Source organism: Bactrocera neohumeralis, unplaced genomic scaffold, assembly GCF_024586455.1.
Source record: "Bactrocera neohumeralis isolate Rockhampton unplaced genomic scaffold, APGP_CSIRO_Bneo_wtdbg2-racon-allhic-juicebox.fasta_v2 cluster09, whole genome shotgun sequence".
Classification (NCBI taxonomy): domain Eukaryota; kingdom Metazoa; phylum Arthropoda; class Insecta; order Diptera; family Tephritidae; genus Bactrocera; species Bactrocera neohumeralis.
In genome coordinates, this window is record NW_026089622.1 from 7,139,913 (window position 1) to 7,152,361 (window position 12,449).

Sequence of the window (12,449 nt, forward strand, 5' to 3'; positions counted from 1 at the left end):
CTGGAATACCTTTCATAAATAAAAGAGTTTCTATAAAAGAAAAATATTTTCTCGGCAATTCGACGTTTTCTTCCGAGTATTACGAACCTCGTGGCAACAGCTCGTTCTTAGTGACGATAAAGTTATAAGTCATTTAAAGCTATTCAGCGGGTCAAAGGGTGACAATTTACTCTCCTTCATCAGCGCCGTCGAAAGAGGTTTTTTCTTGTGTAATAATAAGTCCCATTTGGAGGAGTTCGTTACACAAATCGTTGTAAACAAAAAATTAAGCGGCGATGCATCCATCAACTGGACGGAGATAAAGTAGCGTTTGAAACAGAGGTACCAACCGGAGGAAACCTACTCACAAATCTTCAATCGTTGCAGAAATATTAAATTTAGTAATTTAAGCGAACTTTCGTACTCGTTAAGCGAAAGTGCTACCTTACTCGAAATGTGTAATAGCGTTTCAAAATATAGGTTATTAGACGAGAAAAGAGCTATTTCATACAATCATAGAAAAATATATAATCAAAAGATGTTCGAAACTAGTAAATCAAATAATATTAAAGGGAGAAATAATTGAATTATTCAAACCAATAATAATAGCTATAGTAGCTATAACCTCCAGAACTCAGTACAGAGTAGACGCTATCCGAACCAAAGTATTAGAGAACACAGTAATCAAGTTTCCAACTATAATAATAGATACAATAATTATCAAACCAAGCCTAATTCACACATGAGTGTTGATAATCAAAGTGCTAGACGTAGTCGGATCGAGTCACTAAGAAGTTATCAGCCGATGGAGGTAGGTAATGTAGAGGAGGATGTAAATTTTATCAAAATGCCTCCACCTGAAAATTGCCTTTAATAACTGTAACAATTGGCGGTCATGAAATTACATGTCACATTGATAGAAATAGATTTATTAATATATTTGGAAATATAATACATTTTGAAAGACTTAGTCCGTATAAAAAGCACGAAATTTGCGCAAGCGAATGCAGTGACATGGAAAACTTAGCTTTATTACATTTGAATTCCGAAGAAAGCCAATTAATAAAAATTTATTGCATGAGTATAATGAACTATTTTTTAAAGAAGGAGACAAACTTTCTTTTACACACGAAATTAAACATACAATTATTACGACAGATGATAGTCCTATCTATTCGAAAATATACAGAAGTCCATGAATTGGAAATTCAAATAAAAGAAATAGTAGAACATAACAATATTAGAGAAAGCAAGTCTGCTTAGAACAGTCCTTTGTGGGTAGTTCCTAAAAAAGCAGACGAATCTGGAAATAAGAAATGGCGCATTGTGATCGATTACCGAAAGTTGAACGAAATTACCGTTAGTGATAAATTTCCGATAACCAACATCGATGGTATCATGGAAAAATTGGGAAGAACTCAATATTTTTCTTCTATTGATCTTGCTAAAGGTTTTCACCAAATACTGGTGGATGAAAATGACAGGCAAACGATGCATTTTCTATTCCGTTAGATAATTACGAATTCTTAAGGATGCTATTTGGTTTTAAAAATCCTCCATCGACATCCCTACGTCTCATTAACTCAGTTCTCCGAGATTTCATAAATAAAATATGCGTTGTCTATTTAGACACACATAGAAAATATGATGAAATATTTAGAAATATAAAAAATATTTAAAAAGCAAGTAAGGAAGGCCTAAGTTCGGGTGTCACCGAACATTTTATACTCTCGCATGATAAAGTGATAATCGAGATTTCTTTATCCGTCATTTACATATTTTTCAAATACCGTATTTGTGTAAAGTTTTATTCCGCTATCATCATTGGTTCCTAATGTATATACTCGTATTATACAGAGAAGGCATCAGGTGGAATTCAAAATAGCCTTATATTGGAAGAAGGCGTGGTTGTGAACCGATTTCACACCTATTTCGTATATGTCATCAGGGTGTTAAGAAAATATTATATACCGAGTTTCATTGAAATCGCCCATTTTCAATTAAAAAAAAAAGCCTGGGTGCAGCTTCCTTCTGCCATTTCTTCCGTAAAATTTAGTGTTTCTGACGTTTTTTGTTAGTCGGTTAACGCACTTTTAGTGAATTTCAACATAACCTTTGTATGGGAGGTGGGCGTGGTTATTATCCGATTTTTGAACTGTATATGGAAATGCCTGAAAGAAACGACTCTATAGAGTTTGGTTGACATAGCTATAGTAGTTTCCGAGATATGTACAAAAAACTTAGTAGAGGGCGGGGCCACGCCCACTTTTCCAAAAAAAAATACGTTTAAATATGCCCCTCCCTAATGCGACCGTTTGTGCCAAATTTCACTTTAATATCTTTATTTATGGCTTAGTTATGACACTTTATAGGTTTTCGGTTTCCGCCATTTTGTGGGCGTGGCAGTGGGCCGATTTTGCCCATCTTCGAACTTAACCTTCTTATGGAGCCAAAAAAACGTGTACCAAGTTTCATCATGATATCTCAATTTTTACTAAGTTACAGCTTGCACGGACGGACGGACGGACAGACAGACATCCGGATTTCAACTCTACTCGTCACCCTGATCACTTTGGTATATATGTATAACCCTATATCTGACTTTTTTAGTTTTAGGACTTACAAACAACCGTTATGTGAACAAAACTATATTACTCTCCTTAGCAACTTTGTTGCGAGAGTATAAAAAGAATGCAAAAATTAACGTATATAACCCAATTTATATAACCGCCTTTGAAAAACTAAAAGGCATGATTACAAATCCTCCCGTTTTAAGAGAACCAGTTTTTAACGAAAGATCTAAATTAATAACTTTGCTATTGGAACAGTTCTCACTCAAGATGAGCATCCAATTTCATACGCTTCGGGAACATTAAACAGTCACAAAAAAACTACTCAACTATAGAAAAAGAGTTCTTAGCGATAGTGTGGATAGTAAAATATGTATTACAGACCTTATTTATACGGAAGAGAGTTCGATCTTAAAACAGATCATCAACCGCTTAAGTGGTTGCAGAAAAAAATTGTGGTAAGGATATAAATACCGGGCTATAGCGTTGGTTAGTATAATTGGGGGCGTATAATGCAAAAATCGATTATATAACGGAATAATGACCGTTAATTAAATGTTAAAAATTAAAGAGAAGACGCTGGAAAAGAGAAAAATCAAACAATTTCTATGGAAGTTCAAACCAACCATTCTCAGGAAGAATGTTCTTATAATCATTCTACAACTCTCAATACGGTTGTAAATCGTTTCAAACAGCAGCTAATTTTGCTTGAATCAAAAGAATACGAAGTAGTAAATATATTCAAAAACAAGAAAAAACGTTTACTTCGGCTGCACCGAAGCTAATATACCCTTCACAGGTGCATTTCTTTTAGTAACTATGATTTCAGTTTGTATGGAAGCTATATGCTATAGTAATCCGATCTGAACAATTTTTTCACAGATTATATTATTACCTTAAGCAGTAATCCATGTCAAATGCCAAAGTTTTCCATACAAGCATTTGATTCCGATCATTCAGTTTGTATGGAAGCTATATGCAATAGAAATCCGATCTGAACAATTTTTTCGGAGATTACATTGTTGCCTTAGAAAATAATCTATACCAAATTTCGTGAATATATCTTGTCAAATGCAAAAGTTTTCCATATCAGCATTTGATTCCGATCATTCAGTTTGTAATACAGCTATACGTTATAGTCAGCCGATCTGAAGAATTTCTTCCGATATTACATTATTTCTATGAGCGATAACTTACACCGAATTTCGGGAAGATATGTTGTCAAATGTGAAAGTTTTCCATACAAGAATTTGATTCCGATCGTTCAATTTGTATGATAGCTATATGTTATGGTGGTCCGATATCGGCAGTTCCGACAAATGAGCAGCTTCTTGAAGAGAAAATGACGTTTGCAAAATTTCAAAACGATATCTTAAAAACTGGGGGACTACTTCGTATATATACAGACAGACAGACAGACAGACAGACGGACATGGCTAAATCGACTCAGCTCAACATACTGATGATTTATATATATACTTTATAGGGTCTCTGACGCTTCCTTCTGGGTGTTACAAACTTCGTTACAAACTTAATATACCCTGTTCAGGGTATAATAAACGCGTTTTTATTGACAAAGGAGATATCAATAACTTTAACATAATCAATATGGTAAAAAGACATTTTAATAAGGAAAAGGTCGCTACATACTCCGAACTTGGAGAAAATGAATATAATGAGATTCAACAAATGTTTTTAAATACCTTTAAAAAAATCAAGATATTTCTTTTCTAAATTGTAGCCATTTTCCCAAAGGTATTGCAGAAGAATATGAACTAAAAAAACAGATATCTCTTTTCCACAAAATCGAAGTAGGACATTCCGGAATTATCCCAACTTACGAAGGAATGAAACATAAGGTGTATCACCCATAACTAAAAACTAAAATACATGAAATAATAAATAATTGCGAAATCTGTAACGGAGGAAAATATGACCGCAACCCGATCAAAGCGAAATTTCACACTAGGGAAACATTTAACACAGTAAATGAAATTGTGCACATAGATACTTACGTTAATAGTAAACACTCATTTATAGTTTTTGTAGATAAGTTTTCGAAACATGTCATTTGTTTTCATTTAATTGATAGAAATAGCCAAGCAATGTAAAATTAATGAATTTTTATCAATTAAAGGGAATGTAAAAAAGTTTATTTTCGATAATAATTTTAATTCCAAAAACGTTCGTGACTTTCTGACCAAAGAAGGCATTCAGATTCATGCCACAAAGCCAAACAGCCATACTGGTAACTCCGACGTCGAAAGAGTTAATAACACACTTACAGAACGTAAAAGAACACTAAATTTGGAAGAAAAAACTTCAATCATAACCCAAATGTGTAAAGCCGTAAAGTTCTATTATAATTCCTGTCACACCGCAATAAAAGCTCTACCCTTAGATGTTCAGAATAACAAAATCGATCATAAAATAATTAAAAAGCGATTAGAAGAAGCAAAATTGAAGATTGTTTCAAAACATAACACCAAAAGGGAAACCTATTTAGAAACAAGAGGCGAAGGTTTTATTAGGAATTATAGAAGTGTAAAACATAAAGTAGAGCCAAAATTTGTCAAAAGAAACTTGAAAAAAATTCATACATCAAATATTAAACGTCCTTTAAAATTCGAAAAATTTAATATTGACTCTCATACTCACAATAACGATAATGGCAACAGAAGCCATAATGACGGCGAACCTTATGTCAGAGAAGCTTTAAATTTTAACAGTGCAGCTCGGTTTAGTAGAAAAGTAAAAGGTAGTCAAACAAAAACATAAAAAAAACACATTTACCACATAATTGTTAATTAAAAATTTAAAGGCCATTACTTCAAAGGAATTACATTTTTTTTAATAGAAACTTCATACAAAAAGATAAAACAGAAAGAGATGGAATAGTTTGCAATTGATTTTTATAAATTGAATTTGACTTGAATAGGTTTAGGGATCTATAACAACAAAAACTTAGTCATTTGTATTAAAAAAATATCAAAAATCTATATTATTGCAGAATTAAACTTAATAACTGTAGTGCCAAAAAAATGTGTAACTTAAGGAATTAAATTAAGAAATAATTTTGTTTATTCTAACTTATGTCGATATAGAATAAACAACAAAACTAAAATAGTAGCGATAGAAGCTAACTCTCTGCTGGTTAAAGTAGTTATAAATGAACATTACTATCGGGTGATTTTTTTGAGGTTAGGATTTTCATGCATTAGTATTTGACAGATCACGTGGGATTTCAGACATGGTGTCAAAGAGAAAGATGCTCAGTATGCTTTGACATTTCATCATGAATAGACTTACTAACGAGCAACGCTTGCAAATCATTGAACTTTATTACCAAAATCAGTGTTCGGTTCGAAATGTGTTTCGCGCTTTACGTCCGATTTATGGTCTACATAATCGACCAAGTGAGCAAACAATTAATGCGATTGTGACCAAGTTTCGCACTCAGTTTACTTTATTGGACATTAAACCAACCACACGAATGCGTACAGTGCGTACAGAAGATCTTGGTGTAAAACCGTATAAAATACAGCTCGTGCAAGAACTGAAGCCGAACGATCTGCCACAACGTCGAATTTTCAGTGAATGGGCCCTAGAAAAGTTGGCAGAAAATCCGCTTTTTTATCGACAAATTTTGTTCAGCGATGAGGCTCATTTCTGGTTGAATGGCTACGTAAATAAGCAAAATTGCCGCATTTGGGGTGAAGAGCAACCAGAAGCCGTTCAAGAACTGCCCATGCATCCCGAAAAATGCACTGTTTGGTGTGGTTTGTACGCTGGTGGAATCATTGGACCGTATTTTTTCAAAGATGCTGTTGGACGCAACGTTACGGTGAATGGCGATCGCTATCGTTCGATGCTAACAAACTTTTTGTTGCCAAAAATGGAAGAACTGAACTTGGTTGACATGTGGTTTCAACAAGATGGCGCTACATGCCACACAGCTCGCGATTCTATGGCCATTTTGAGGGAAAACTTCGGAGAACAATTCATCTCAAGAAATGGACCCGTAAGTTGGCCACCAAGATCATGCGATTTAACGCCTTTAGACTATTTTTTGTGGGGCTACGTCAAGTCTAAAGTCTACAGAAATAAGCCAGCAACTATTCCAGCTTTGGAAGACAACATTTCCGAAGAAATTCGGGCTATTCCGGCCGAAATGCTCGAAAAAGTTGCCCAAAATTGGACTTTACGAATGGACCACCTAAGACGCAGCCGCGGTCAACATTTAAATGAAATTATCTTCAAAAAGTAAATGTCATGAACCAATCTAACGTTTCAAATAAAGAACCGATGAGATTTTGCAAATTTTATGCGTTTTTTTAAAAAAAAGTTATCAAGCTCTTAAAAAATCACCCGATATATTACTATAAATGGTAATAACTTGATACACTTTGTAAAATAAAAAATTTTAGATACCAAATATGTTAAATAATAAGAACAATTCAATGAAAGATTCCAAAACAGGTGGAATACAAATTGAAACAAAAAGAGCTAAAATTAAGAGATATATGTTTAGAAAAGTCTATATTTATATTTTCAATATAAAAGAACTAGAATAAATTTTCTTTCACAAACAAGCATAACTATTTTAATTTAAAAAAAATTTGGATTTTTGTATACAAAAAAAACACAAACAAAAATTGTTAACAAAATTATATACTAAAGAATTCATATATTGAATAAATTATGTAAACATACGAATAAGCAATGAGTTCCTGGAGAATCTCAAATCAAAGGGTGGAGGAGTTACATTCCTATACTCTAAACATGTAGTAATTATACAGGGTTCGGCACTCAAAAAAATTAAAAAAGCCATCATTTCGGCTTGGAAAATTATTTTGATTTATTTTAAGGTACAAAATGTGTGAAAATAATCATAAATTCAGGACAAATTCACTTTAGTTTGATATGACCACATTTTGCCTTCACTATGGCCTTGAGACGGTCAAAAACCGAATCGCAAGCTGCCAGAATGTGACTTGCCGGTATTTTGGCCCACTCACGGACAATGGCTTTCTTCAGCATCTCGACACTGGTGTATTTTTTACTTCGGACCTCGCTCTCCAAAATGGCTCAGAGAGAATTATCCATTGGATTCGCATCTGGTGAATTCGAGAGCCATTATGTGGTCGTAATGAAGTCCGGAACGTTATTTTTCAGCCATTCTGGGTCCACTCGCGCTTTGTGAGACGGTGCTGAGTCTTGTTGAAACGTCCATGGTTTGCGACTGAAATGTTTCTTTGCCCACGACTTCAAAGCAGTCTCCAGAACACTTTCCCGATAATATGTCGCATTTACTTTGACGCCAGGCTCGATTAAAACAATTGGAGAGCGCCCACTTGCGGTGACAGCGGCTCAAACCATTATTTGTGGCGGGTGCTGCCACCTGGTGGTCAACCGATGACTTAGATTCTCGTGTAAACAGTCGGTCAAGTAAACTCTATCGTTTTGAGAGTTTACAAATTGCTCAATTGGAAAAATTTTTTCGTCAGAAAACACAATGTTCGGAATTTGACCGCTTGCGGCCAAGCGAAGCAACTGCTTCGCTCTCTCAAGTCTTACTTGTTGCTGCTTCGGTGTGAGATCATTGGCCTTTTGGAACTTGTAAGGCTTGACCTTGAGCTCATTTTTCAATATGCGTCGGATGCTGCGGTTGGATATTTTCAGTTCTTTAGCCATTTGATTGGCACTTCGTCGTGGATTTTGCTCAAGTCGCTTCTTCGATTTCCGAACCATCTCACGTGACGTTGCAGTCTTTTGATGACCACCGCCTTGGCGTTTTGCGATGCTACCAGTATCATTGTAACGAGTGATTGTGCGATAAAAAAAAACTTTATTCACATTAACGTGTTTGAGCTCACGAACAATTGCTGGCTGTGATATTCCAGCTAAATATAAAGCAATCACACTATTACGTTTGAATTCCATGGCTGTTCACTTTTTTTTTGCGTTCACTTTTGGCAAACACTTGTGAACAATACTCGGAACTGTCATTCAACAAAATTATAAACAGCTGATTCCAGTGCAACAGCTGCGCTAACGGTCTTAAGTTGGTAACACTTCGAGTGGACCTGTATATAAGTATATAGTAAATGCTTAATATCCTACTAACATAGACCTTAGGCTTAGTTGAGGAATAAGAGAGTGAGCATATTTCTGGTATGCTAACACTCGTACAGTTAACATTAGGATAAGTAGTAAGTGAACTAATAAGCAATGTAAAATTAGTCAGTCTTAAGATTCAACGCAATAAAGGAAGAAATAAGAGCTTAAGCTTTTTATTGCAACACCTTTTCATTTCTCACGTGTTTTGCTCGATTGTAATGTTGCGAGGTAGGTAGTCTTTAGGTAGGTTTTTTTTTCGCTGCGACACGGGACTTCTTCTCGCATCAGCTGTTCTTTGGTCTTTTCCCTAAAACCAATGGTTTCGTTTGCAGCTGTACATAAGAAGCTTGAAATGACGTCCCACATTTTCCGTGTACCGAGTTGCTGATTAGTGCTTTCAGAGAGCAGGAGTGCAAGCCGAGTAGAAAATCGTACGGCTGTCTGTTGTGATTGCAGCTTATCGTCGTCGAACATTCTTTGTGTTTGTTTACGTGCATTTTTTCGCTGTACAGACTCGGGAGCGAATCTTGGCTGCAGCAAGATAGTGGTCCGAGTCGATGTTGGGACCTCGTAGTGTCTAAAACACTCGAGACGTGTCTTCCGTTCATCACAACATGATCGATCTGGTTGGTGGCTTTTAAATCCGGAGATAGCCAGGTAGCATGATGTATTTTCTTATGCTAGAATCTACTACTATTTATAACCTATTTCGGGTCCCTGCGAAGTCGATCGAATTTAGGGATGTTTTCTCATAAAGGCTGAGTTTCCGACAGTTGTGCCAAAAATAACTTCTTTGCCCACCCTGACGTTATAGTCGCTAAGCACGATTTTGACATCCTGGCGGGGGCAGCTCTCATAGGTGCGCTCCAGACACTCAGAGAAGGCATCTTTGGTCACATCGTCCTTCTAGAATTTCTGAGTAGGGATGCTTCGCCTTCTCTCTTTGGCTCGCCTTCAAGCGGATGTTCTGTGGCTACCCAGAGGATACGTGGTATAATACCGGAAGTCGAGAGCTGTTTGAGCCACATGTAAAAAAATCGTTTCGTGTTCTCACTTGCGTGAACTTCTACACATGACTTCATTCTACAAATGTATATATGATATTTCAGTCATAACCAATTTATAATTTTGTTCCATGTAATTGGGTTCAGCATTGAATTCGAAAGAAATTGGTAGTGGAATCGCGCAAAGAACACAAAACACTCAAATAGTATTCCTACTCAATAAGTTGGCCGGTCGGTATTAATCCGGAGTGCATCAAATCTCTCTAATCGAAGGAAACTATCAACATAACCTTGATTTCTAGTCTGGTATTCGGCCGATTGATCAACAGGGATAGAACCAGTAATAATACGTTTTCCTGTCTATATCATTGTTTCACAGGTAGTAACGCGACGCACTTTTTCAAAAAAATTTAGTAATTTTGTAAGTAATCGTGCTTTCACTTTTCTTAGGCCCAAATGATATTTCAAAATGGTTTTCACTGATGCTTCCGATATGCCAACGATACCAGTAAAATCTCTGACTGTTATTCGTCTATTCTGAAGCACTAATTATTTTATTGACGTGTTTGTGATCGTCCTGGACGTTTATCGTCGTCGTCAACGCGTTCTCGTGAATATTTCGTACCAATCGAAAAACCTTGCTCGCGACAAACAATTATTAACGAAGGTCTTTTCAAACATTCTGAACGTTTCGGCGCCAGAAATTTGATTCTGCCCCCAAAATTTTATGGAACTTCTATTTTGAATAATTTGATTCATCATAAAAATCGCCGAATGCAGTTTACATATGTACTTCAGAAAGACTAGCGTATACTAAATACTAATGATTATTTTGATTTTAAATTTCGCACAGTTATCACTGATATTCATACGAACCTAAAAAAATATTAAGACTAATGGGTTTTCGCGCGAAAATGGAGGCTCAGTTCTATAAAGAAATTGAAGTTTGGTATGTTATGAAACAGTTTAAGAAACATTTAATTATAGCATTACATTAACATTTTTTTACGCTTTCCGTCTTACTCATGGTACATACGATATTTTTTTCTTCAACTCTAGTACCAACTGTCAACCTTAATATGTACGCGCCCAGTTTTTTGCCAACATTTATGGAATCTCATGCAGTAATGTTTCAAGGAAACGCCGGACTTAAGCCGAAGGAAGGAGAATTAACAAGCAAACCTTGGCAATGGCCTATAAACTACAGGGTAAGAAACTATTTGCATATATTCTGTCAACTAAGTACCCGAAAATTCTCCTTTTAAATTTTCCCGCTAAGAATATTTCAACAATTTTTTTTTTCCCCAGGTTGGCATAACTGTCAGCCACTATTCTGTCAATTTTTATTGCTATGTGTCATTTAATTTTATTTACGGCGTCATTAGGAACAAGTTAACCTTTTGTGTGCTTTGCGATTTTTACTATGTATGGATAAAAATATTGAACAAAGAGTTTGTGTGAAACTTTTTATTTCAAACGGAAGTTCTTGTGCCAAAACATTGGAAATGTTCAAAAAAAACATTGGTTGATTCAACCATGTCGAAAACTCAAGTTTACGTTTGGTATAAATCGTTCAAAGAGGGGCGACAAGAAGTGAACGATTTGCCACGTTCAGGGCGGCCTTCGACCTCTTCAAATGAAAAAAACGTCGACAAAATAAAGAAAATGGTGCTCGAAAATCGTCATTATAGTTTGCGAGAGATAGCTCAAATAATGGGCATGTCTCATGAGACCGCTCGTCATACTTTGGTTGATGTTTTGGGTATGCGGAAAGCCGCAGCGCGATTGGTGCCAAAAGATCTGTATTTTCTTCAAAAAGTGAATCGCGCTAAGGTGGCTGAAGACATGCTTGAACGCATGAATTCCGATCTAACGTTCATCGAACGCATCATAACTGCTGACGAGACATCGGTTTTCGAGTACGACATGCAAACAAGTCAACAATAATCGGAATGGCGCGACAAAAATGAGCGAAACCAAAAAAACCGGGCCAAAGCAAATCGAAAATCAAGGTGATGCTGGCCGTTTTCTTCGATATTCGTGGTGTTGTTCATTCGGAATTCTTACTGGAGGGCAAAACCGTCAATAAAGAATATTATTTTGGCGTTATGAAGCGTTTGAGAGAGAATGTTCGTCGCAAAGACCAGATTTGTGGCGGAATAACAGTTGGATTTTGCACCACGATAATGCGCACAAAACGATCATTGTGAACGAGTTTTTGAACAAAAATTGAACAATTATTATGATATTTTGTATCAAAAGCATATTAATAGCAATAACTCTCGAAATTGTATTTTCTATTTATGATGTTGAACCAGCAAATATTTATTGAACAAATAAAGGTCGACCAACAAAAAAAGCAAGTTGTCTTGTGAGAGTTTGTCTCAATATAATAACACAAAGAAAATGGTCCACCTGTAACTGAAATATTTTAGTAGGAAACAAATTTACGCAATTAATATTAATAACAAAAGTTTTGGTGATTTTGATGAATTTACTTTATATAAATTACAAATACAAAAAAAAAACGATTTTTGCGTTGAAATGAGCACGTGTTAATCTATTAATAAAATTGTTTAGTTCTTAACTTCAAGATGGGTCGCCATTGAGTTACGAAATTTGGTGGGGTATTAAAAAATGGAATGTCAGAGAAGAAAAACTAATTTTGTTAACAAAACTAACGACAGTTGAAATTAGCATTCACCGGTTTAAAGTCATAAACGATTGACAAATAAGCCGAAACAAAGTTGTTTAAATGAGCTAAATCTCCCTCTAA